The sequence below is a fragment of the Monodon monoceros genome, unplaced genomic scaffold (assembly GCF_005190385.1).
Source record: "Monodon monoceros isolate NGI ecotype Baffin Bay Population unplaced genomic scaffold, NGI_Narwhal_1 Super_Scaffold_6, whole genome shotgun sequence".
Classification (NCBI taxonomy): domain Eukaryota; kingdom Metazoa; phylum Chordata; class Mammalia; order Artiodactyla; family Monodontidae; genus Monodon; species Monodon monoceros.
In genome coordinates, this window is record NW_021703783.1 from 61358219 (window position 1) to 61383861 (window position 25643).

The 25643-nt window shown below is 36.5% G+C and overlaps 1 protein-coding gene across 1 annotated transcript in view; it reads left to right on the plus strand.

The window, feature by feature from the left end:
• The first annotated feature begins 953 nt into the window (after positions 1–953).
• The window catches only part of SYT1 (synaptotagmin 1), a 535754-nt gene continuing 511064 nt past the window's right edge, over positions 954–25643 (plus strand). Inside the window, exons 1-2 of the mRNA XM_029205603.1 lie at positions 954–1079; positions 2069–2173. The gene's annotated coding sequence lies outside the window, so the exon portion shown is untranslated. The remainder of the gene's footprint in view (positions 1080–2068; positions 2174–25643) is intronic.

The following is a 25643-nucleotide window of genomic DNA, read 5'->3' on the forward strand; positions in this document are numbered from 1 at the left end:
CCTCAACCTCCTCATTCTTTTTCTTCGTCATCAAATACTTAAGTTGATTTTAAACTAACATCTATTATCTTTCTCCATCTATGAAATTATTCTAAGATTTGAGGAATATTTTTAAACAATGGGAGATACATATAGTTACAATTTTGGAGAATACACAGGTATTTGTCATTAAAAGGGTTAGTTTATATCAAGTTGTCTTCTTTTCCCGTATACTTAGAATAAGGATCTTAATCTTAAACATTACATAAATTGGAGAGATTTAATTAAAACTTGAAGAAATGTGTTACTGTTAATTGAATTCTTGATACAGTTACCTTTGCAAACCAATGTTAATGAAACTCCAGTTCAAAGTGGATGGGTTTGGGGAATTGAGATAGCTATTTATTTCCTTAACTGAGATGCCGTGATCATCTTCTCAGTAAAATAAAGAACCCAGTTAGGAGAGTTCTCATTTGTAGCTATTGATCAAGTTTACACAAACTGGAAGTATTTCTAAGCAAAACAAATCAGAGATTCAAAGTCCGGTAAACAAGGTCAGTGAGTGAGAGATGGAAATGCTTCTATGCGTTTTGAAAGACTTGCACCTGTGGAGCAGAGCCAGGACTTGGTCCGACCCCGAGCCAGGTTCCGCTCCGCCCCTTGCCTCGCTTGCTCTCCCTACCCCCCACACGCTGAACCTCCCAGTTTGGTATCTCTCGGTATTACCAAGCTATAAATTGCCCTAGAGCTTAGAGGCAATCAGGTCAGCACCGCTGTCACAGGGGAAAAGCTTCTTACTCCCGAGCACAATCGTTCGGGGGAAAGAGAGGAAGGAGGGAGGGAACCCACGCTTTAGTCGTCACTGCGCTGGCAGGGGGTGGAGAGATGGGGGAGGGGGCTGGCAGAAACTGCATCCTCAACAACGTCGCCCTTGACCCAAGTCTACAAACTTATTGGTCGCCACAGTAGAAACTCCCAGTGCACTCTCCGCTGCCTGACAGCCCCGGCTGCTGGGTGGAATCGCGCTTCCCGGCCCCACCTATGGGAAGGAGCTTCCCCTGCATCTCCGATCCACCGCACCCTTTACGAAAAGTCTCCAGGTACCTAGCAAGGCTCAGATTGTTCTACCCCTGCTTCCACCCCTGCACCCACACGATAATATTATCAGCCTCCTACAGCCCAGAGGGCCACCTTCCTGTGTCCTCAGTTTGAGGACACTCTTGCGGAATCCTTTCTTTTCCCCGCCCTGCTTTGCTTTCACAACTCCAGCGGGTCGAATGGCCAAAGACAAACTTCTGCCTCTCCTTCCCGGCTCCCACATTTTCAAAACCCCACAGCCTGCAAACCCACACACATCGGAACTCCAAGGGTGCTGTTGCAGTCCGGGCATGCTCAGTATCAAGGCAGATTTTGATTGAAAGTAAAAAAAAAAAAGAAAGAAAGAAAATAGCTTTAGTATTATGCAGTCTCCCTCTCATGTGCTTACAGCTTGCTGAACAGGTTGCGGGGCATTCCTGCGACTACCCAGAGGGTTTATCTGGTGCCCTTGATTACGTCTCCTTGGCATCTGTACCCCTCGTAGTTCCCCCCCCAACCCTTCTCAAACCCCCCTCCTCAGGTCCCTGTCCGCTGTGGGGATGGAGAGACACTAACAGAACTGGGATGGGCGCTGTTGGCTGAGCGGATCCACCTATTATTAGTGCGCCAGGATTGGCTCCTCGGCGCAGCGTACCCCAGGTGGAACCAATCAGGCGGCCGGGGCTGGGAGCTGATGGGCGGCCGCCTCCTCACTGGAGGGATTCCTCGAGAAGCTGCAGTGTGGGGATGCTCTAGACCGAGTACTGCCCCCAGTGTCTTTCCACCTCTTCTTCCTGCAGCGGCGGCAGCAGCGCTTGGCAGCGGCAGCGCTTGGCAGCGGCAACTTGAGACTGCGCCCAGGGCAAGCCCCCCCCAGGGTGGTGCTCAACTGAGAGGGGGGGCTCAGTGCCCGAAGGTGTGTGTGTAGGGTGGGGGCGGCCAGCTGGGACCAGCTGGTGGCCCTGGAAAACCTCCCACACACCCACACCCACACACCCCTTTTGTGTTGCAGGCTGCCCCTCCAAGAGCAGAGGCAGCAAGAGGACGTGTGTGCACCGGTCCGCACGGGGAAGCAGTAGGGACGGAGCCCGGCACCACCTCCTGGTTCTCCCTCCAGGTAAGACAGCCGGGACTGGCGGCACAGCAGCCTCAGCTGTGCCTATTTGCTTGAATCCGTTCGTAAGATTTTGTTCTCGGCACACTTAGGTTTTGGCGGTGGGAGACTGAGACCTGGGCAGGGAGCCCCGGGTAGCCTATTGTGAGCGATGTAATGAGACCACATGTGCCTCTCCTGGAGGAGCACTTTGCACAGCGCCCGTGATTTAGAGCCTGGAGTTGATGATGTTGGTCATCCCCCATCTTCTTCTTTCCCTCTTTCATTTCCTCTCCTCCGTCCCCCACCCCCAATCTCTATCCTTCACCTCCCCCCCCCCCAACCCCTTTCAAATCTCTCATCTTCTCCCTCCTCCCATCCAAAGCATGCACAGTGTTTCTTTCTCTTCCTGGAAAGGATTGCCTTTTCTCAGAGGAAAGAGGGGGGTAGTGATGAAAGGAGAAAGATTTTTTCTGCCCAGGGGGAAAAGAACAAGATAGAATACAAGATAGAAAATTAGAGTACCAAAAGCAATTAAACTGAATAAAGGAAGTAGACAAGCCATGCAGCCCCAGCTGCCAGAGAGGGGAAGTGTCAAGTTTGACTTGATCTTCTGCTTGCAAGGGGCTGTGTCTCTCACTAGATTCCTTCAAATGGAACAAAAATAAACCACCGATCCAACCCACTTTCAATTGCTTAATTGCTGTTGCTTTTAAGTGCCCACCATCTGACTTTTCCTGGTTCCATTTGTCCTGCGGGGCTGACTATTTGGTCTTATCCATCACTGGTAATGTCTGAACTTGGAGAGGTTTCTCGAGTGGAGAAAAAATTTTAAAAACAGATTATTACTTTCCTGAGGTTCTTTGGCATGGCCTTTATGTTGAGGGGCAAAAAAAAAAAAAAAAAAGTTTCAAAACATTTGTTAGTGACACCAGTATTATTAGGAGGCTTGGATTTCTACTTTGAGAAAGCTAATCTAGTTAGCTTTGTGTACATGGTGATTTTGACTTTCTTGAATATTAACCTTCTGAAATAATGCAAACATTTAACTTTTGTGTTAAAGCTGCATTTGCATATGAATTGTGATTTCATTCTACCTTTCTGCTGTTTGCATTTTGCTGCCCAGATATCGAATTCATGCCTTGCCTTATTTTCTTTTAATAAGTATATTTAATAGATGTACACATGATGCTTATACAATTTCAGTACTCGATTTAGAAGGTGCGTGGAAGCTCAGTTGACCAAGAATCCTCTTGTACTGGAACAAAGTTTAGGAAGTAATGGTAGGAAGATAGCATCAAATTAAAAAATCTTGAAGGGGAAAATGCTTTTACTTTCATGTCTTATTATAATACAGAGAAAGGTATCAAAACAACTATGTGCCCTGGCTGCCTGCATGATAGGTCAAGTGAAAGGGACTTGCTGGACAGAGCCTTGACAGCAGCCTCAGAAATTTCTAATTTCATCATCAATGGTATAAGCTTTCCTTTCCTATTATTCAGCTAAGTGATGACCGTCAGATGGGAGGAGATAGAGAGAAGTGCTTAGCTGAATGTAATGGGAAAGCATCCCAAGTGGATGCTACATGAGTGCAGAGAAATCAGCAGATGTTAGTGTCCAGATAAATCTTTTCCTTTGATTTATCAGGGGAAATGCCAAGTCTTACATTTTTTTTTTTTCTACGTGTCCACTTCGGATAAGAAAAGGGAGCCTTCTTAACTCTGCCTGATCTTCCACACTAATCTATGTACCCCAGAAAGTATTTTTTTCACCACATATCTTCAGTGGACAAGTTTATACACTGACCTAAAGAAGAGCTGCTTTCATTTACCATCAACATAATCTATGTTATTTTCTAAACCATTTTCCATTTGAGACACTTATCTTTCCTATCTAAGTAGAATTGCCTCGAGTCACAAAAACAAGATCTTCTTTCTAGGCCTTTGACATTTAGTACCTTTTTTTTTTCTTTTTAATGTAGTATTTCTGTTGAAAGCTAAAACTTATTTTTAGTGGTGCCACCTTTTGGTTATAAGGACAAAAGGACAATCGTTTAATTGCCTTATGTGTGTACAACTGAATTAACAAGTTTAGACATGAAAAGATATAGAAAAAGGAAACCAACTGCTTTTCACTGCGAGCAAAATATTTTACTTGCTTATTTCTCCACTGTCTTAAGAAGGGTAAAAGTTTGGTCTTGGTTTGTGACATTTATGTTCAGGACTCTTAACAAATGCTAATTATAACAATGACATGTAAAAGACCTGCATATGAGTATTGAGTTTCTCACATACAAAAAAATTAAGCCTTTATATACCGGAAGTCAGAACTAATTCCAATATATATTGAGTGGATTAAAGTGAGACTTTAAATGATATATTATGGGAAATTATTACCCTGTCTTTCCACAAAATGTTCTAGTGTAACAGTTTCATACAACCTTCATCTTTTCTCCTTTTAAAAGAATATCTTAGTAAATCTTATTAATGTTTTAGAATATGGTAATTAGACTTTAATGTATTTTTATCAGAACTAAAGGTTGCTACCCTACAGAGGAAATCCTAAAATGCTAATTTCATAAAATACCACATGATAGAGAGTTGTTACAGAGTAGTTTTGAACTTTATTTCATAATGGAGAATATTAGTTATTCTGTCTGGTCAAATTGTCAGAGAGTTCTAATTCAGAAATATGAAAATGGTTAGCATGGTATGTACAAGATTTGCACATTAGACTTGGTGCTAACTGAAAATAAAACTAGAATATAGTAGCTTCTCTTAATTGTACTTGCAAAATGAACTGGATGATTAATAAATAAAATACAGAATGTGTTAGATCTAAAAGCTAATTCGAACTTCCTGTTTGCCTAATGACACCATGGACATAATATCAATTCATTCTTTTGAGTTCAGTATACTAAATCAATTTATAGCGAATTCCCAAAACAGATTTTTACAGTCATCTAATCTTAAAAAACTCACACTTAACACAGACAATTATGTGAGCCTGAAATACTTATACCTCTTAGGATTTCCAGTTTGTGTAATAGCTAGGAAGAGATACCATTAACTCCAAATTGGAACATCATAATTCTTTTCCTAATGGTAGTGATTAAATGATTTGGGGAAGGGAAAGTAAAACAGTTTGATTACATAATGGAGCAAATTTGGTCTACTATTACAGAAAACCAAGACCAAAGTTAGACTTTCTGGCATTATAATAACATAGGTGTGGGTTTTACAAGTGTTTTGCTAAAAACTAATGCTTTCTAAAATGAAATACCTGGAACACTTGTAATTTAAAATAATTTTTTTTTTTTTTTTTTTTTTTTTTTTGTGGTACGCGGGCCTCTCATTGCTGTGGCTTCTCCCGTTGCGGAGCACAGGCTCCGGACGCGCAGGCTCAGCGGCCATGGCTCACGGGCCCAGCCGCTCCGCGGCATGTGGGATCTTCCCGGACCGGGGCACGAACCCGTGTCCCCTGCATCGGCAGGCGGACTCTCAACCACTTCGCCACCAGGGAAGCCCCTAAAATAATTTTTAATGATTTTCTTGTCATAAATACATCCGTATCAAAAGTTTAATATATGATATTCTTTCTAACTGAATTTGTTTGCCATCGAAGTTGATCAAAGCTGTTTAAATAGGGATAAAGTATATGGCTGTGTAAAACATAATTTCAACTAGCATTTAAGGATATATATATATATATATGTATGTGTGTGTATATATATGTGTACGTGTGTACACATATATACATATTTAATTATGTAACATTTTCTAAAAGGATTTGAGACTAATGGACAGTAGCATGTAATCTGCTGAAACTAGGGAGTACTCCTGTAAAAAGTACCATTTAAAGAAAGATGACAATGTCTTGGGGATGCTTTTAATATTTCTTTGGTTGAAAAGACCAGGAGTACTCAGAGGCAAAATTAATGGAGGTCTAGATCTTTTCCTTTATACAGCCCTTCTGTGGCTTAGGGAAGAAGTGATTTTTATATGAATCATGTATTAAAAAAAAAACAAAACACCTCTCAGTGCAAGATGCACTTTTATATACAGGTAACAAACTGAAGTCACATTTTCACATGATTTGGACATAACAGGGCATTAAAGTTTTTATCTTTCTAAGATTTCTTCAGTGTTTCTTTCAGCATTTGCACAAAGGTAAACTTGTTCTTAATCTTTTACATAATCGACATGATTATCATTGCTTTTTCAGGTAAGGGGGTTTAGCTTGGTATCTTAAATAATTCCTTTAGGAGTGATCATTATTTTTCCTAATAGTTTTATAAATTTGATTCAAATCTCTCCAATCAGTGTGGCCACTTTTTTAAAGCAGGATTTTAATCTTTCCAATCTGAAGAAAACAGTGTTTTTCCTTTAGCTTCTCTGTCATTTTAGGAGAGTTCTTGAAGAGCCACTTTTATATTGACTATAAGATGAACTGTGATAGCAGGGCATATGAACATCGTTCTACCCATATGTGTTAGTATAAAAGAAATGTATTTTAAATAATATTGCAAGTATAGTCATGCTATCTATTGGAAATAAGAGAGCACCCAGTCCTTTCTTGCTATATATGAATAAAACTTCAACCTTTGCTATATTGTTTAAAAAAGAAAAGCTCTTATTTTAAAGTGTACAACGCGAAGTTATTGCTGTGTTATAGAAGGAGTAAGCACCGGGGGTGTTACTTCCGCAGTTTAAAAAATAATTATAGAGGTCCTATTGCAAAGAAGCCTCCTTTTAAAATATCCACTTTCTAAATCTAAAAACAATATTTAAAAGAGTTCTAAAACAAACTGAAACCTAGGTTAGCATAACAATAGCACATTTATGACTGTTAGAAGTATTCTGCTGTCTTTGAAAAATGCAAAGCAGATTAAAAAATGTTTCTGTAATTTCTGTAATTGTATTTAGTTAAACCACAACTTCTAGTTGTTTAGAACTAATTCTGATTCTCTTTGGGTTTGTTTTGTCTCTACAAATACACTCAGTGCTTGGAAGGGATGTGACACACTGGTTTCCTTAACTTACCAGTAATGTAAATGAGAGGAGGTCAGAGTTCATCATTTTTGGTTACTGCTATTGTGGAGATAAAAAGAAAAGATACCGATCGTTCCTATACTGGTCTCACATGTAGTATGTTGAACATATTAGTTATACACATAGGGAGTCATTTTGTTGAAGAGGAGCTCTGGAAAATTGGAAAGCTTATGAAGATAATAAACGCCTTCTATATTTTAGCTGTCTGTACAGAATGGGAGCTGGAAACTTTCCATGTAGATTGAGAATGGTCTTTCTCAGCTAGTATGAGAATCCGGTGAAATAATGTGGTTTCTGAAATAATTTGGTTAAAATACCATTTCCTAGCAGCCCTGTCAGACAACATTTCATTGGAAATACTGGATTACAACCCCCCTACCGCAGCCCCCAAAACTACGCCTAAGACAGTTAGCTAAGTGCCTCAGTGAAGAAGGAATTTTGGTCGAAATAGCCATTTAATCAAATCCAGCTATGGATGGTACTGAAACTTGGTCTTGCCTCATCCCATTAAACCTGTTGTTTCTCTATTTGCTCAATGTAGTTTTGCTTATAATTAAAAAGAGTTAAGTGTTGTTTCCTGCAATAGATGAATGTTTTCCTTTTCTTTCTAAATCATTCACCTAATCAAGGATAAAATGCACATAGGCACTTAAACACAAATAGAATCGGAGAGTTACTTAAATATGAGAACTTCTGATACTGCAGTTGTTTAAATGAGACATACTATCTCTTGTCCTCCTCCTACACCCTCCCAGACTACAGCCAACTTTTCTGTCGCAAGCAAATGAAGGGGAGAGCAGGCAAACCCACCTCACACCTCTGGGCACAGTTCCTTGGGTGTGGCCTCCAGGGGACAGCCTCCTGTTTTTACCTGAGGCCCATCTCCCTTCCGGGCCGGCCTCCTTGCATATCAGCCCAGGCCCTACTCTAGCTGAAAGCAGATAACTGAATTTAGGAATTGCTACTTTGAGATTTATTGGCATATTTTCGTCAGCGTGAGAGCAAAAGCACACGGAAATACTCAGACAGAACATACTCAGCTGTAACAAACTTGGTGTTAACACTTTTCAAATGTGATGCTGAATCTTATATAAGATTTAGATAATTGATAACATAGTTTTCTTTCATGGAATTTCTTTTGATTACTCACAAGTGATCCAAGCAAAAGGTGAGATTGTTAAACCGTGAAGCCCCGTATAACTTTTTAACTTATTAGCACCAGTGGACAAAGCTGAGATAATTATTTAAAATAATTTCAAATCCTTCGATTGGCTTTAATACTTCCAAAATCCACCTGTGTCTTGTTATGGAGACCCTTAGACATTTACATACCTCATCCTGCTCATCACAGATAATTGAGAACTGGTTTGTACATCTACAGACTGGATATTATTGTGAAACGTCACATAGGGTTGCTTTTAGGATGGATTATTGCTAATCTTTTTTCAGGCATAATTTTATGTGAATGTAACTAAGTGTAAACAACAATATAGCATCACAGCAGCAGACTACACTCACTACAATGTCAATTTGGAATTGTTTGCTCTTTCCTTAAGAAGGAGAAAGAGTCGATTAAGTATATTTTTTCCTGATGATGTTCTGCCCCCCAGCATTCTGTGTATTATAAACAGCGAAATAGGTCCTTGTTCTCCACCTATGAAATATGGAAGCTGCTTATTTTTGTGGGGAAAGTCATTAACAAATGTGTTTTTGGACAAATGACTTAATGGCTTTTGAAACAAGGACAAATGATATAACACAGGTTACTAAGGCCTAGCTAAGCTCCTCTAGTGAGCAGGCTCTGCGTTAGCAAGATTATTAAGAAAAGTTGACACAGCTTCTCAGGAGAAAGGCAAGGTAGCAAAGCTCTGAATCTCTGTCTGACTTGGAGTGTCTGCAGATCCTTGTTTACAAGGCTGGCTTTCTGCCTAATCCCTAGCATTTTTATCAGATTTGAGGAATGAATAAAGTGAACCATTGGGCCTTAGACCATATTTCTAGAGCACTAGCATCTTTTTATAAATAGAATAACATCACTATCCTATTTTAGCCAGTGTCCAGAATCCAAGGCCACTAAAAGTTTTATATATAAATATAAACCAGACCATTATATGCCTAAAAAGGCTTGAGTTTTATCTGTCTGTGTACAGGAAATTCTTGTGTTGAAAGCTTAGTTAACAACATGACTGTACAAGTAATTTACCTATTTTTCGTGTTTTTATTAAATTATAATATTAAATTAAAAATGCCAAACAATCACCTTGAGAAACAGTTGAGTTTAATAATTCAAGAAAGTGACATTTCAACAAAAAGCCAACATATTCCTAAATTCTCCAACACCACCCTGCTTTTAAATTGTGGGAGGAAAAAAGTACTTCATATGCAAGTTTCCAGTTTTGTTTTGTTTGTTTTTTCCTGTGGAATCATAGATACTTTTGGAACCATTCCTAGATACCACAAAATGAATATTAATGATAGGACAGAGCCGACTCCTTCAGGACAGAGTGGAGTAGACAAGTTGTTAGCCTTGGAGAATCTGTTTCATCATTTAGATATTGAACACATAGCAACAGTTTGATTTCTTTGACTTCTGGACTTTTAGACCCGTATGTGTTGGAGCGTGTTACTACTCACTGCCAGGGTAGAAGGGATTTGTTCAGCTCTCCAGCTAAGGGCGTGATACAGCAATTCTCTTGCATTCTCTTCCTTCCCCACCATTTTGTTCCTTTCTCATCTCTTTTTTTCCTGCCCTCTTCTGCCTTCCTTCCTTTTTTTCTTTCTTATTCATCTCCTAACGAATCATCTTCCCCTAGAATCACTGGGAGCTTGGTACTCTAGGCCCCATTACTAATCTCCACATGCTGAATTTATTTTTTGTCAGTAACCAAGAAATTTCACTCTTAGTTTGTATACGTTTCAGGTTAGTTTCACAAAAGGTTTGTATAGATAAATAAGGGAGCATCCTCTTAATTTGTTTAAGTAGTTGGTACACTTAAATGGAATGTGCCATGATTTGAATGTTTTTAAGACCTTACATGTAAAGACTAGCCCACTGATAATTTTTAGAACAAAATTGATTGAAGAGAGATAAAACAATAATGTTTAAAATTCCAAACGGCATGTACTTTTAGGCACCTTTTTTTCTCTGTTTTGTTCTTCCAGTGGTAACTTTTACATCATTGTTCTCACAACAGTTGTATCTCACTGTATTTAAAAAATATTATGTTGCCTTATTTGATTTTGATAATAGAGATTCTCCATTTTACAGGTGCAATAAAGGAGACTCAGAAGTTAAGTTACCTGGCTGTAATTACACACTTAGGAAGGCTTTTATAATTTTCACCTGCTGAATCATACTGCCTCAGCAGTTAATCAAGAAAAAAGTCAAGTATATTTTTAAACTTCCTCGCTATATAAGAACTAGTTTGCTATTTCTTATCAAAAATAAAAACAAAAATATAACATCTTCACTGAATATTGGATATACAGTTGTTATTCTTCCCATTGAAAAGAGGACAGTTTAATATACTGTCATTACTTCTGTGACTCTAACTTTAGAATAAATTGTATTTTAAAATTATTCAAGGAATAGTTCTGTAATCCATAAGACAATTCACCAATCCTGAGTCACTAGGCTTAGTTGGCCTTTAGTCATTGCTGTGTCACTGTGGTATTAGATGTTACCTCATTTGTTTCCTTATTTGGAAACTACGGAGTCATAAGCCACCTCCTAGAGTACACAGAGATGTGATGAGAAAATGAACGTTGTAGCTTTACTAGAAGCTTTCCAACCTCATCTCTCATTATTTTTCTCATTGGTACTTACACATAAAACTTCTCACTGTTTCCAGAACCTGACATTAATGGAAGTTGTTGAATCTACTGGTGCTTTTTCTCTCCTATTTCAAGATAGAAAGGGCTAAGCAGGGAACATACTCAAGCCCCAGTTATTATCCAGCCCTAATGTGAAATCCATCAATTGGCAATTCTGTATGTTAAGAATCAAACACGTTTGGAAATGATTGCCAGTAGGTATACACATTGCAATGTGGATTATCGTCATTGACTTTCTAGCTGATCTGATAGAAGGAAACAGAAGTTTTAATTGGGAAAGGCTTATAGAAAGAATGCAAGATTAATTGGAACAGAGGACAGGTATTTATGGGGATTTTTGGACAAACACAAGTTAATCATATTCTCGTGTTCTTACTACGATTCCGTTTAATATTCCCAAGAATTTTTTGAGACTGGTACTAATTTATCTATAACTTTTAGATGAGAAAAATGTGCAAAAGTAACTTGCCAAGGTCATACAACTGTTATGTAGAGGGAATTGGATTCAAACCCAAGCAGTCTATTTCTAGAGCCAACACTCAACCATAAGAAATCATTAAACTCCTCAGTGGTAGAAGATGCAGAACAGTTGGAAGCAAACAGATAGAAGTGATCAAAAGAAATTGAGCAGTCATAAGCAAACTGTACTTCATAGTTTGAGTCAATATGACCATCACGGCAATGTGCTAACAGATTGAAACTTGAGTCTCATAGGTCTGGGTGTAAAGACCTACTCTGGCATGGTGAGCTTCAGTAATATATTTCACTACTAAAAGCTTCATTTCACCAGGAATGGAAATGTTTGCAAATTGTCTGGTACTCTGTTAATAAATGGCAGATCTGACCACTCTTGCCCCCTTTTTTTATTAGTCAGGAACTCTTTCACTTTCAAAAATGCCACCTAACTCAAAATGGTTTAGAGAGAAAAGGGATTTTAGAGCTCATGTTACCATAAAATCCAGGAATATTCTGGATTTCATCATAGCTGGAAATAGGAAATCAAGCTATATGATCAAGACCAGGCCTATCGCCCCCCACCCTCCCATCCATCCCTACCTCCTTAATTTTACTTTTCCCTGCCATTGCTTTATTTAGAATCAGGCTCTTTCTTTACAGTGGTAAGAATATTCCCAGGGAACAGGCTTACATAAGAAATCTCCATGTAAAGAGAGCATCTTTTTTTCCAAAAATTTCTAGGATAATCTTGACTGGAACAACTTGAGTCACTTGCCCCAAACTCATCACTGTGGTGAAGGCTGTGAAATATCATATTTTTCTAAGCTGAGCCTTGTGTCATCCCTGGATTTGAGAGTTGTACAAAGCATCACTCAACTACATAGAAAGAGAGTTCTGCTGTTAAAAGAAGGGAAATGATTAGATTTAGAGCAGGCAAAACAACAAATGCCTAGCTCATAAGGTATGGGCACTGGGTCGAGAGGATGCCTGCTGGCATTAATGCTGGAGCAGGCTCCTGGAGGGCCCTTATTTTTCCTGGCACTAACCCCTTAGTTGATGGGGTAAGATCCAGGGAATTCTAGGGGAAGGTCCATAGTAGTTGAGGATGTGGAAAGGAGTGGCCCTCAGAAGGCTTGAAGCAATGCCATTTACAAACAGGTGTGGATGTAGTCAATAATTAAACAACTGGTATGACTATAGCAGTGTGAAAAGGCTGCCTATCAGGGGCTGAGGGCTGAGTTGAGTGTCATTTAACTCTAGTTGGGTCCTTGCCTTATTGCTTTGGCCTCCTCTTTTTTAATGCAGTGGGAAAATACTTATAGGATTTGAGGATTCTTAGATTCAGAGCTCAGTAGGTCTGAGAACTGCCAACTAAAGATATGTACAAGGCCACCTGTGTATATGTCAATACCTCACATTTTTGTTGGTTTTGAGTAAGGCTGGTTATTTTCAGGAGTTTATAGAGTTTTATTTTATGATTACCCTAACTACCTATGTATTACTACAGATACAATAAAATAAATTTGCACAAAAACACTATACATTTTTCCTTGCTATACCCCGAACTGAAAGGGAATTATTTAGGAATAATGCACTTCCTCCGTAAGCACCAGGGCATGCCTGTTATATGCCAGGTGCTATTTTAGTGCTGGGAATATAGAAGCAAATGTAGTAGATAAGTTCCTTGCTTTTAGGGAGCTGGCATTCTAGGGAAGGAGACAAAATAGTTAAAAACAACAACAAAAGATAACTAAGGTAGTTTCCAAATAGTGAGAAATGCTACTACATAATAAAATAACCTAATAAAACAGTAAAATCAAGGACTCTGGTAAATCAAAGCTATGTAAGTTGAGGCATGAAAGGAGAAGGATCCGGCTATGTAAACACCAGGGGAAGAGCACAGTAGACAGCAGAAATCCTAAGTGCAGAAGCTTGGCAGTGGGGGTGAGTTTGTTCTACTTACAGAAGAGAAAAAAGCAAATGTAGCTGAAGTTGTAAAGATGCTGGCTTCATGAGTGTAACCCTGCTTTAATATTTTAACCAAAAGCAAACTACAAACATTATTAAGGAAATTTTCCAAACAAGTTGATCACGTCACCTCAACATTATTTAAATATATGTAGTATCTTATTTCTGTGTAATACATTTCCAGTCTATGTAATCATGCTTACACATTTTATGATTACAGTCATGGAATACATACTATTTCCACCCTGACTTTCAAAATGCACTCTCAGGTGACTTACAGGCATATATTTTTATCTTCCAATTTCTCTAGAAAGGTAACTTCTTTGCTTTTATGACATAGATTCCTTAGACACTTTCCGTATATCTTTTGTTAAATCTTAATAACCTTTCTCCTTTTGCCCTCCTTTCTAAGGGAATTGAACACACAGCCTACCTTCAATTTTATTGTTTCTCAAAATTTAAGTGAACGCCTTGGTTTTTTATCACAATAATGTTTTTTTCCTCAATTTAATTTCCTTTTGAGTATATGTTTGATTATATCCAACAAAATTCAGATTTAGATTTTGAAACAAAAGTAAATAGACACTGAAAGCATAATGAAACAACTCATTTTGTGTCGATTATCATTTAGACAACATGGGTCTCAGAGCATTAACCGGAAATTATTTTTCCTCTATCTGGTTTCATATCCTGGTTTCAAGAACTCAGTAACCCAAGTCTACCTAGGTCACTCTGTGACAGTAAACTAGGTGTTTACAGAGGCATATTAACATTGCGAGTGGTGCTGCAGTACCACTCCCTATGCTGTAGCAGTAATGAAGTAATAATTACAGTGTCAATCTTAAATGGCCCTCTTTTTTCCCCTAAGACTCCCATAGACATTATATTGCTGATAATAACATATTTTGTAAAGGGAGTGTTCTTTGCTGAATTCACACAAAATCATCTATATGTGAATATAGCAAGAGTGTTATAATGGACCATTCTCATCAGTAAGTGATAAACTCTGTTTTCCTTATCTGTGGAAATCAGGCTCTTTTGTATCCTAAATATCTTGTGTTTTTCTACATCTGTATATATATATATATATATATATATATATATATATTTGCATATATAGTAGATTTGAATTTTTTAATTATGTGATCACTCCACTAAGTGCAAGTTTTTCAGGATTTTGCAATGATGTATGTATATTTTTTATCATCTTTTGACTCTGCAGTGCCTGACAAACATTAGGAAGAGAGCATTCCATAGAATATTTGTTGAATGAGTGAATGAATCCACTAAATCTATATTTTCTAATGTTTTTGAATGACATCCAAACACAGTATGCTTTCAAACACACATACACACTATATGAACAAAAGTTCTATGAAGTATTTCTTACTGGTGTTGTATTCTGATACCTCCTTTTCAATTCTCTTTTTTACCTAATTTATTTTTTTAATTTTTATTTATTTATTATTATTATTTTGCAGTACGCTGGCCTCTCACTGCCGTGGCCTCTCCCATTGTGGAGCACAGGCTCTGGAAGCGCAGGCTCAGCGGCCATGGCTCACGGGCCCAGACGCTTCCCGGCATGTGGAATCTTCCCGGACCGGGGCACGAACCCGTGTCCCCTGCATTGGCAGGTGTACTCTCAACCACTGCGCCACCAGGGAAGCCCTACCTAATTAACCAACAAAGTTAATGTAACAGCATACCAATGGATAACAATCTGTAGTTTTAAAAGCAGTTTCCTAAGAAAGTATTATCAATTTCAAAAAAGTATATTTAAGATCCCATTAAGCATACTTAAGTATAATATAATGGATATACAGGAACTTGCAGTGCCTTATTTGGAACATAAAGTATCATCATACTGTAAATGAATGAAAGTTAATAGAATTCCCAGACCAAAATGCTCTTGCTGTATTCACGTATAGGAGATGCTCTTGCTGTATTCACATACAGGTGATTTCGTGTGAACTTACACTGTATTTTTTTAAACCCACAATTAATCTGGCGCCAATGCTGTTACTGGTCATTCTCAACCAAGCAGATTTATGTTGGTCTGCTGCCTTCTGAGGAATTCAGTTAATAGCCATTAGTTAAAATAAACTTTTTTATAGACTAGAGGAAGATACAGAGATGTGATAGGAGATGATATCTGTTTCTTTAAAGTAGTGAATACAGAACTAGTCTATGGAACCAACAGACGATGAAGACTGAGCATAAATATTTAGATTTTTGTGTTCAAATATAAAAACAAGCAAAAATATAAAAACCCTCAGTCTGTCACTAAGTTTATGATATGGTGATTTTACAGTATGATCTCTCTGATACCTTTCTATGCTAACCGGAGAGGATCTGTAATTGATCATGATATTTCTCTGCAAGGTAATAGACATTCAAGTGGCTCAGCACAGTAATGCTTCTTTGGCTTTCCTACTATCCATGTGAGTTTTCTCATGATAGTGGATAAGGTGGAGATTGTGTCCTCAATCTTTCAGTCATTCATCAAGCTGCTCAAAAATATTTAAGAGTACAAACTCTCAGGCACTGTCAGCCACTTATAGAAAAGTGTAGTTCACTTAAGAGAGACATCATGAGCAAGTAGTGATAATATATTCAGATGTGAGCTGTGAAATAATCAGGATAGGGTAGGAAATGCTATGGTAACAAACAATAGGAAAACCTCAGTGGCCTAAACTCCTAAGCCTTATTTCTTGCTTATACTATGTAATCATTGTGGAAAAGTATGTGTGTATTTTAGGGGAAGGGTGGCAGAAGACCCTCTGATTTGAAGTCATTCAGGGACCCAGAATGTTGAGAGCTTCAATGACTTATAACACTGTCATCTCAACATAATGACCTTAAGGATTCATTGCAGTTGGGAGGAAAGCGCTGGACAGTTTCTCACCATCCAGTGAGGAAATTAACTACTTTGACCCTATAAGAGGCATATGCAATTTCTGGTCAGAGACCGTTTGCCAGATCCAGCCAACGTGGCCTGTAACTACAAGGGCATAGGAAGTATAACACCCTCCACCCCAACTTGGGCCTTGAAAGGAGAGGATATTGCCAAGTTCTTGAAGCCTCTCATTAGCTGCAACAGAAAAGTGAAAGCACAGGAGAGTGAATGATCAGTTAGTCAAGACAGCTACGGCTTCACAGAGGAGGTGATGCACGGGCTGCGCTCTGAGGGACCTTTCTATTATCATGAAAGATGCTTAGCTTATTCTTTAATGAAATCTTCTCTCTCTCTCTCTCTCTTTTTTTTTAACCTGAATCTCAAACACAGGATATGTGTTTTATTAAGAATGCCCGCACTCCCGGTAAATTTGGTGGATGAACTAAATCATTTCTGTCGTACTAGGAGTGATGTATAATACAACTGTCAATTTAACAGATCTATTTGGATGTCTCAAAGACACCTCATACTTACCATGGAAAAACTGAACTTTCAGTGTCTTTGATCCTAATGAATGATTCCATCATCCATCTAGTTGTGTTATCTAGAAACCTGGGAGTCATCTTTGTTTTCATGTCTCTCATTCTTAACCCCAAGTCTAAAATATATGATATCTTTATTATTTTTAGTTTATAAATATCTTTTAAATCTCATTATTTTTCTTTATCTCCATTGCCACACCATAATCAAACCAACCTTGCCTTCTCAATTCTACTATTCTCACGTTGACTTTCAAGTGCATGCATTATCTGGCACCTCCTACTCACCAGCCTAATTTCTCATATTGTTTCTCTCATTCTCATGCTCAGGCCACACTGGCCTTCTGTCAAGTTTTAACATTCCAAACTCCTTCCTGCTTCAGGGCCCTAGTACGTGCTGCTCCCTATGCTTGGGTTACTGTGGACTGTATTTACTATTGGCAGACACTAATGATGTAAACCCAGCAATAAAGTTTGGCCAGCTTTTTAAAAATAAATGTCTATTCTTTATAGACAAGAGTAAGTGTTCGGTTTTTTCATGTTATGAGTATGAATATGTCACTTTTGAAAATTACTGCAGAATTGTCAAGAATTGGCAATCACCGTGTGGTAGAAAGGGATTTGAACAGTAATTGAAACTTTTTTATGGTTTGGGAAACCCTGAGTATAAGTTTGAAGATGTTGAATAGTTAGCTGCTTTTAAAGAAGAAATGTATTTATAAATTCAAATCTTACAGGTGAGGATACTGATGAAACGAAATTTAATTGAAGGAAATTTCAGTGGGATATAGAACAGTGCTTTAAATATATATTGCCAGAATTTTAACCTTAGGATTTTTTCCAATTATTTTGAGAACATGTTTCTTCCAAATCATGCCATCATAGAGTTTTTTCTTGTTTGTTTCTTTTCTTTGTAATGGGAACACTCTGATCTTACATCCTCTGGGTGTGAAAACACACTTTCAGAAAATACTTGAAAAAATGCAGTGAAAAATAAATCTAGCTAAAGATAAAATAGCGAGACTATAAGACAAATTTTAAAATAAAGATTTTAAAAATCTTTAAAATCTCTGATTACTGAGATTACTCTGATTACTGAGACTGAAAAATCTCTGAGATTGACTGTGTTAAGAAATCTCTTATATTTATGTGTATATTTCTGTACTTTAGTTCAAACAGTAATTCATTGTTATAAAATTATAGCAATGAAGATTAATGTTTATCATATTGTTTCCAATTATATCTTCAATGTCAACTGACCTAGCAGTGCTTAGCACTTTACTAAGTAGGCACTTAAAAATCTTTGGTGGACATTGCTGGATGGATCATCCTTGTTGGTGTTTTTTTCATTTGTTTCTCACGCATTTATATTTTTCTTCCAACTTAATGTTTAGCCTTGGTAATGAATCTTCATGAACTGGAATTAGTTATAGTTGACTCTTATTTCATCCAAGGTGAAATATGACTTACTTTCTTTAATCAGCCTTTACTTCTCTATAATAAATCATCCCAGTAGCTCACTACTAAGTTGCAAATGAATGTGTGCTAATTTAAATGTATAGATAATTAAGAGTAAAAACATATAATTTATTCCAGTTCCACTTTAATGGGGCCACTATTGTGGATTATTTGGGTCAACGCTAACTATCTTTGAAATAGATAATCAGTCTTTTGCTTTACTTTTTCCCTTTCATCTCTTCTCCACCTTTTCTTCCTTCTCTCTTTTTAACCATTTCCTCAATTTTATCATAAATATCTATTGCATTCAAAGCACAGAAGAATTCTACTACTAAGCAAAAAAACATTCTTTCTGTATGGATTTTAAATATATGTTTAATATTCTACATTGGAAACTGGTAATTTTTAGAAAATTATGGTTTATTGCTAGTAAAGAGCAATGTTTTTAAAGAAATATTTTAACTTGATTTTTTTTTTAATTGAAGTTGGTTGATTTACAATGTTGTGCTAGTTTCTGGTATACACCAACAAAGTGATTTAGTTATACATATATATATACATATTTCTTTTTCATATTATTTTCCATTATGGTTTATTACAGGATGTTGAATATAGTTCCCTGTGCTATACAGTAGGACCTTGTTGTTTATCTGTTTTATATATAGTATCAACTTGATTTTTAAATGAAAAAATATTCCCTAAAAGTATTTATAATATTAAAATAATCCAAAAATATGTGAATTGAAAAGTAAGTCTCCTTTCAAACCACTTGTTGTCTTCCCAAAGGCAGCCATTGTTAATAACCTCTTATATCCCCTAGCAGAAATATTATCTCTGTATGCAAACATACATCACATTTAAAATTAATGTTCCATTATATACACAGTGCTCTGTACATTTTAAGTTATTATATAATTTTATTTATGTTGGGTAATATTTTATTTTATACAAACTACAATTATTTCATAATGTACATAATATATTTTACATGTTAGTAAGAGTTATAGCTAACACTTTTGGTTAATGTAACAGGAACTAATTCTATAAAATATGTTAATTGCAAGTGATTCAGTTTAACTTTAAGCTAAATCAGTTTTATAATTTTAAGTGTTTTCTGGTATAATTTGTGATGATTGTGACAATTCACATTAGATATATTAAATGATTTTATAGATTTGATCATATTTAAGGATTTTTATAAAGTTTTACTTTTCTCATATTGCAAAGTATCTGTCAACAGATATTATAATATCTTGTTTAAAATGAATAATTATCATTAGAGAGCATAATCTTCTGTAGTATTTTTAATGTTCAGACACTATTATAAATATTATTTTATAATCACGTTTATTATGTCTTTGGGGGCTTCAATATGTTAATCTTAAGGATTTTAAAATATTTCAAAATGTAAAACATTAAGAATGACCTTGCTTGTTTTGGGTGCATGACAAGTATTTTACAACAGAAAGGATGTGGAAAATATTTGAAGGAATATGAAGTTTTTAGGGGTCTTTACAGAATATGTTGATTTAATAATAGTAGCTTACATGTAGAGAGCTTTAATTACATGCCAGTTGCCATTCTAAGTATTTACTCATTTCATACTACTTCAAACTCTTTGTGAGATGTGTACCATTATTATGACCATTTTGGAAATGAGAAAGCTAAGGGTCAGAGAAATGATGCTATCTGCTTACAGTCACATAGCTGTTAGGTGTTATAGCTGGGACTCAGTTCCATGTGAGGGGAGGGTGGCTTTAAAGCCAATAGAATCTAGATTATTTATTCTGTCATTAATTCAAAAACCTCTGAGCATTAGTTCAAAATTATTCAGTATCAGTAACTTTCAGCCCTCCAAGAGCTTATCTTTTGGGGGGGGCAGAAAAGAAGTTAAGTGGAGAAAAGAAAGAAAGGAGAAAGGAGAGAGGAGGGGAAGAAGGAAGAGAGGGATTTGTTGGCAGTATGTTTTATCTTGGCAAGTACTATCAAAATAGTCAAGATAAAAAAACAAGGAGAGAGAGCAGAGAGTGCCAGGTTGTGGTGGATGGGGGAAGATGAAGGCAGAATGCATTTTTAAATAGGGTCCTCAGTGAAGGTCATAATTGAGCACAGATCTGAAGGAGGTGAGGAATTAAGCTTTGGTAAGAGGTGGGACCATGCCTGGTGATACAAGGAAAGCAAAGGAGGCAATTGTGGCCCAGGTGAAACAGGCTGAGAAAGCACCAGAAGATTATTTCAGAGAGGTAACTTGAGGGCAGATGGTGTAGAGCGCTGGGTCGACTTTGGCTTTTATGCTGAATGAGATGGAAAAACCATTGGAGGGTTTTGAGCATACGGGTAACATGTTCCAACTTGGATTTTTAATGATCTTTTTGAGTAGAATGTTTTTGCTAGAATAGACTGAGTGGGTTAAGGGTGGAAGCGAGGAGAAAATATGCTCTTTGTAGGTTTATATTTGAAATGAAATTGCCTGCACCTTCTCTCTCTGTTTCCTAGATTTTGTGGCCTTTAAGTACATTAAGAGAGCGGTGGAAAGCTCAGGAATATGTTACCACAGAATGTTTATGAAAAAAATGGGTTTAATTTCCATCATAGAAGGTTATCATAACACTGTTTTTTTGTTTGTTTGTGGGTTTGTTTGTTTGTTTTAACATTTTATACATGCATTTCCCAGCCATCTTTATTTTGAGGCAAGCAGATAAAAGGTGGCCTAACTTCAAGGCATCTGGGAAAGTGGCAGAGAAAATCTTTTTTTATTCTTTCTATGCTTGAAAGACTTACTAATGCACTCTCAAACATTAGAGGAAGAGAAGCATTAAGGGTTCATGAATATAGAGTGAGTGCAATTAGTTCTAAAAGCTGTCTTCCATAAGATTGGATTGGCATTGCTTTTCAAGAAAATTTTTTCTAGACAAAATTCTTTTGCTTTTCAATATTTTACATTTAATTTCATTTTAAACAAAAGTAAATCAATATCAACATTCCAAATGATACCCACCCTACTGAAGGCCGATTTTGAGACTTAGAAGACATTTGATATAATTCTCTAAAATTAGCCACCATCCAAATAGTGCTTATCATAGTGAAATTCGTAGCAACAAATTCAGAATTAAAAGATATTTATAACGCTTATAGCTAAGTTGATTTGTGTTTTAGTCAGTACATACTCCTGATGTTTCAGTACACCATCAGCAAATAGTTTTCCTTTGCTTGCTTACTATGAGATGAGCATTCAGCCAGATATTCTAGATTTTTTTAAAGGCTTTTTTAAAAGGAGACTATAATATAGTTAAAAAGCTATGAAAGACCCACAAAATACTTTCAGGGAAAAATATAAAACAGTATATTATTTTTTGCTGAAGTGGAGAAAATGAATATTTAAATAAAAGACAAGGTGGATAAACAGATATAAGCTATTTAAGGTTAAGTCATTCAACAAGACTCCATGATCTATAAATGCTATTTAGTCGTGTGGCCTGGGAATGCCAAGGGGTGGAATTGAGGAGGTATCTCCAATGACACTTGTACTTTATACCTTATAATATAGTTGTTTGTGTACATTATTTCCCTTCCCTATTACAATATAAGCTCCTTGATAGTTGAGAAGATATCTTAATTACCTTTATATCCCAAACAATATCTCACACATAGTTGATATTCAATAAAAGTTTACTAATTGAATGAAGTATGTGCTTTCCCCTAAGATGCTAAAACATAATTTCAATATCTAGAACTTTCATTAGGAGAAATAGATTATTGCTTGCTTGAGAGCACTGATTATGTTTCCCAAATGTGATATTCTTGGCTTATTGAGAAAAAGCTTACCTTTTTGGATGGAATATTTAAAATTAACTAAATTTTATTTCCAAAGAGGCATGCTTAAATTTTACCCCCCCACAAATTATTATTAGTAGAGTATTTAAACTAAGTTATGTTGAGATTATAGTTAGTAATCAAACTTACTACATATGAAAAATGAAATATTAATTAGTATCATTAGTAGTAGTAATAAAAAGTATAAATTAGTGCAATTTCCAATATAAAAGTATTTTTAAATCATTTTTTTAAATAGAGGGGTTTTGTTTCAATTTTTATGATTTACAAAGATTACATATTGCCCTTGTATGTAGACGACTACATACCTGACTGTAAAGTAGGTGTAAGTAAGTAGGTTTAATAAACATATTCAAGCTGCTGAGATAATAAAACATTCAACTTAATAATAATGCATGTAAAGTGATTAGTATGGCAAAATCATATTAGTGATTTTTGACACAAAGAAATGTTCAATAAATGATAATGATATCTATAATTGCTATTATTATTCTTACTAATCTTTTTGGAGTTGTTCACTTTTGAAATGCTTCGGAGATCACTTTTTGCATTTACCTTCTGAACTCTTCTTCACTTTACATTGTTCAGTATACCTCTGCCTGGTGATTGGTTCATACCTTTGGTAGCTTCTGAGTCATGCTTTACCAGGAAACCAAGGCTGTGATTTGCATCCCAGAATATCCTCTTCCTTCCTCCTTCTCACTGTCACTTCTATTTTTACTTCGGAGCACAAGGTTCTTTAAGGCTTATCTTGTATTCTGAGGTGTCCCACATCCACAGATTTACGACCTGCTTCTCTATAAGAAATGTGTACTTGGTAACAAATCCTTACTAGAAAAAGACCGCTGTAGCTAGGTTAATACCTAAGGACAAAGCTTTTCTTTTTTCCTAAATTTCCCATTCTTTCCCCTCCTTGAGCTGACTGTTAGCAATTTTCTGCCCCAGTTTTCCCCGAGTGCCTGGTCCAGTTTATCTTGTTAAACCAATAAAACATGATTTGGTTACCTGTAGTTAATCTGTTGAAAAGCATATATTGAATTCCTACTTTGTCCAGGGATGTTTGTTAAACACTAATTCAGGATATCTTATCATGGCATCCATGTTGCCTCAAGGGTTTCAGAATATTTTCCTTGAAATTATGTGGAAAACGTGGTGTGCATGTTTGCAGTTATGTTTTTTCTGGGGAATAAGCTCATAGTTTCCATCAGATTGTCAAAGGGTGAAGATGCCAAAAAGATCAAGATTCACCCACAACAGAGGCAAAAATGCATTAAACACATTCCTCTGGTTGAGGAGCTTACAATACAGGTGAAATTAACAGGTAAATGACAGTATAAAAATAAGGGTGAAGAGTATATAGTACAATAGGTAAGAAGAGAAAAATCACTTAGAAATAAATTGGTGGGAAGAACTGGGACTTCATCTGGGTTTAGAAATAAGTTATTTAAAGTTTTATGGGACTTCCAACCTGAGGGAAAAGAGTGAACAAGTCCTTGGAATTAGTAGTATTGATTAGAGTGTCTGGGAAGATAATGAAGAGCCTACTTGAATTATATTTGTTTATAAATAAAAGTGTTGTTGAGTACATGATATATTAATAATTGCCATGGTTTAAAATGTTGAATAGTAAAAATATTCATGGCAGATCATCTTTTAGCTAATCTTCCTTAGATTTAAAAACATTCAGATTCTGAAAACCTTAAATATTCTCCAAGATTTTTTTCTGTAAAATAACAATGATCTGCATGATATGTCATTAAGAAAGACACTATGGTCCATTTCACGAAGACATGAGGTACAGTTCTTCAATAGTAAATTATATTATAGCAGCTTACACTGACCTAGACTGAATATTTTAGTTTTCTTAAATATATCCAGTGCATTTTGTTTCTAAGCTTCTGTTTTATCCAATTAGAAGGAAAAAAAAGGTCAAATTTCATGGCTTAAGAGTGTAGACATCTGTACTCAAATATCACAGTACTATCTCAAAATTAAGCATCTTAAACTGGACCACTCATGACCCTCTTCTTCCTTCAACTCACGTCATCTTCATCCTCCTTTTCTTTCCCTTCCCTTCCAAACTTTGCAGTGTCTCAAGTGCAATCAGTCTTTCATCCTCCAAGTCACTCATTCTTCCCAAAATTAATCCCTTCTTCCTGGAAAACTTTCTTCATCTTCTTCTTATACCATATTTTTCATCTTCATTCTCCACTCACTAACATTTCCATTGCCTCGGATCTCCTATCCAGAGTCAGACTGTTTTTCCTTTCCATCAAGGTAAATATTGTGCTACCTTCAAGGCTTAACTGAGAAACCATCAGCTAGAGTGTTTCTAAATAAGAACTATACAGTAGTAATCATGCTCCTAACATGAATACTTCTAGATTTTAGGTATGTAGATAGTACCCTGTTTTATACTATATTTTCTGTTTGGATTTATGTAGAATTAACCCTGCTGATTTTTCACATATACGTATGTTACTTATCTTTCCACCTTAACCAACATCTTTTTGCTGGCTGGATCAGGTTTCCTATTCCTGGTTTTCTTGTTTGTTTGCTTTGTTGTGTTTTTCATCCGTCAGATCATTAGGCACAAAATGGGCTCTTTACGTATAGCTATTTTTAAAACACAGGCAAGATTTTAGGAGAGAATGGCATGTAATCAACACTCACATACATTGTAATTTACACTGTACATACTAAGTATTTTCACATACTTTATCTCATTTACTAACACTATTATGTATCATCATCTTCATTTTGCAGATAAGGAAACAGACTTGGTCAGGAATAGGAAACTAGTGAATACCTGACCTGAGCATTAACTCAAAATGTCTGCTCTATACCCAGCTTTCCATGTTAACATAGCTGCCTTCTAGGGCTGCATTTTATAAAAGAAAGTTAAAAGACTGAATAGTTTCTAATATTCAAAGGGCAATAGATCTGGAACAAATTTGTCAAGATAACTAACAGAAGTTCTAGATGTTGCTGAATTGTAAAGTATCCACCATGAAATGACAGTTAATTGAAATTTACTTATATATGGAAGGAGGCATTTTTGACAGCTTTTTAATGTGTAAAACTTATAAGATATCTCAGAACATGTAGGATAAAAGGAAACTTTGTCGGTATTATCACCAGAAACCTGTGACAATTTGAATTGTGCCCAGGAGGAAGGTCACAAATCACTCCTTTAGGGATATCCATTAAGAAGGCTTTCCTCTCTTCAAAAGCTAGGTAGTGGGTACCAAAATAAACCAACCTCAAACTTAGATGCATGTCATTTCATGTGTGTGTTCTTAGATCCACAAAGCCAGCACTGTTAAGCTCAAGTGCTGAGAATTGTTCAAATAAATCCTCCTATGTGTGACAAATAATCAAGAGGTAAAAGTCTAAGAAAACTACTAACAGGTTAATAATAATAATTTTATCTATTGGCAGTTTTCCATTCTATTTCT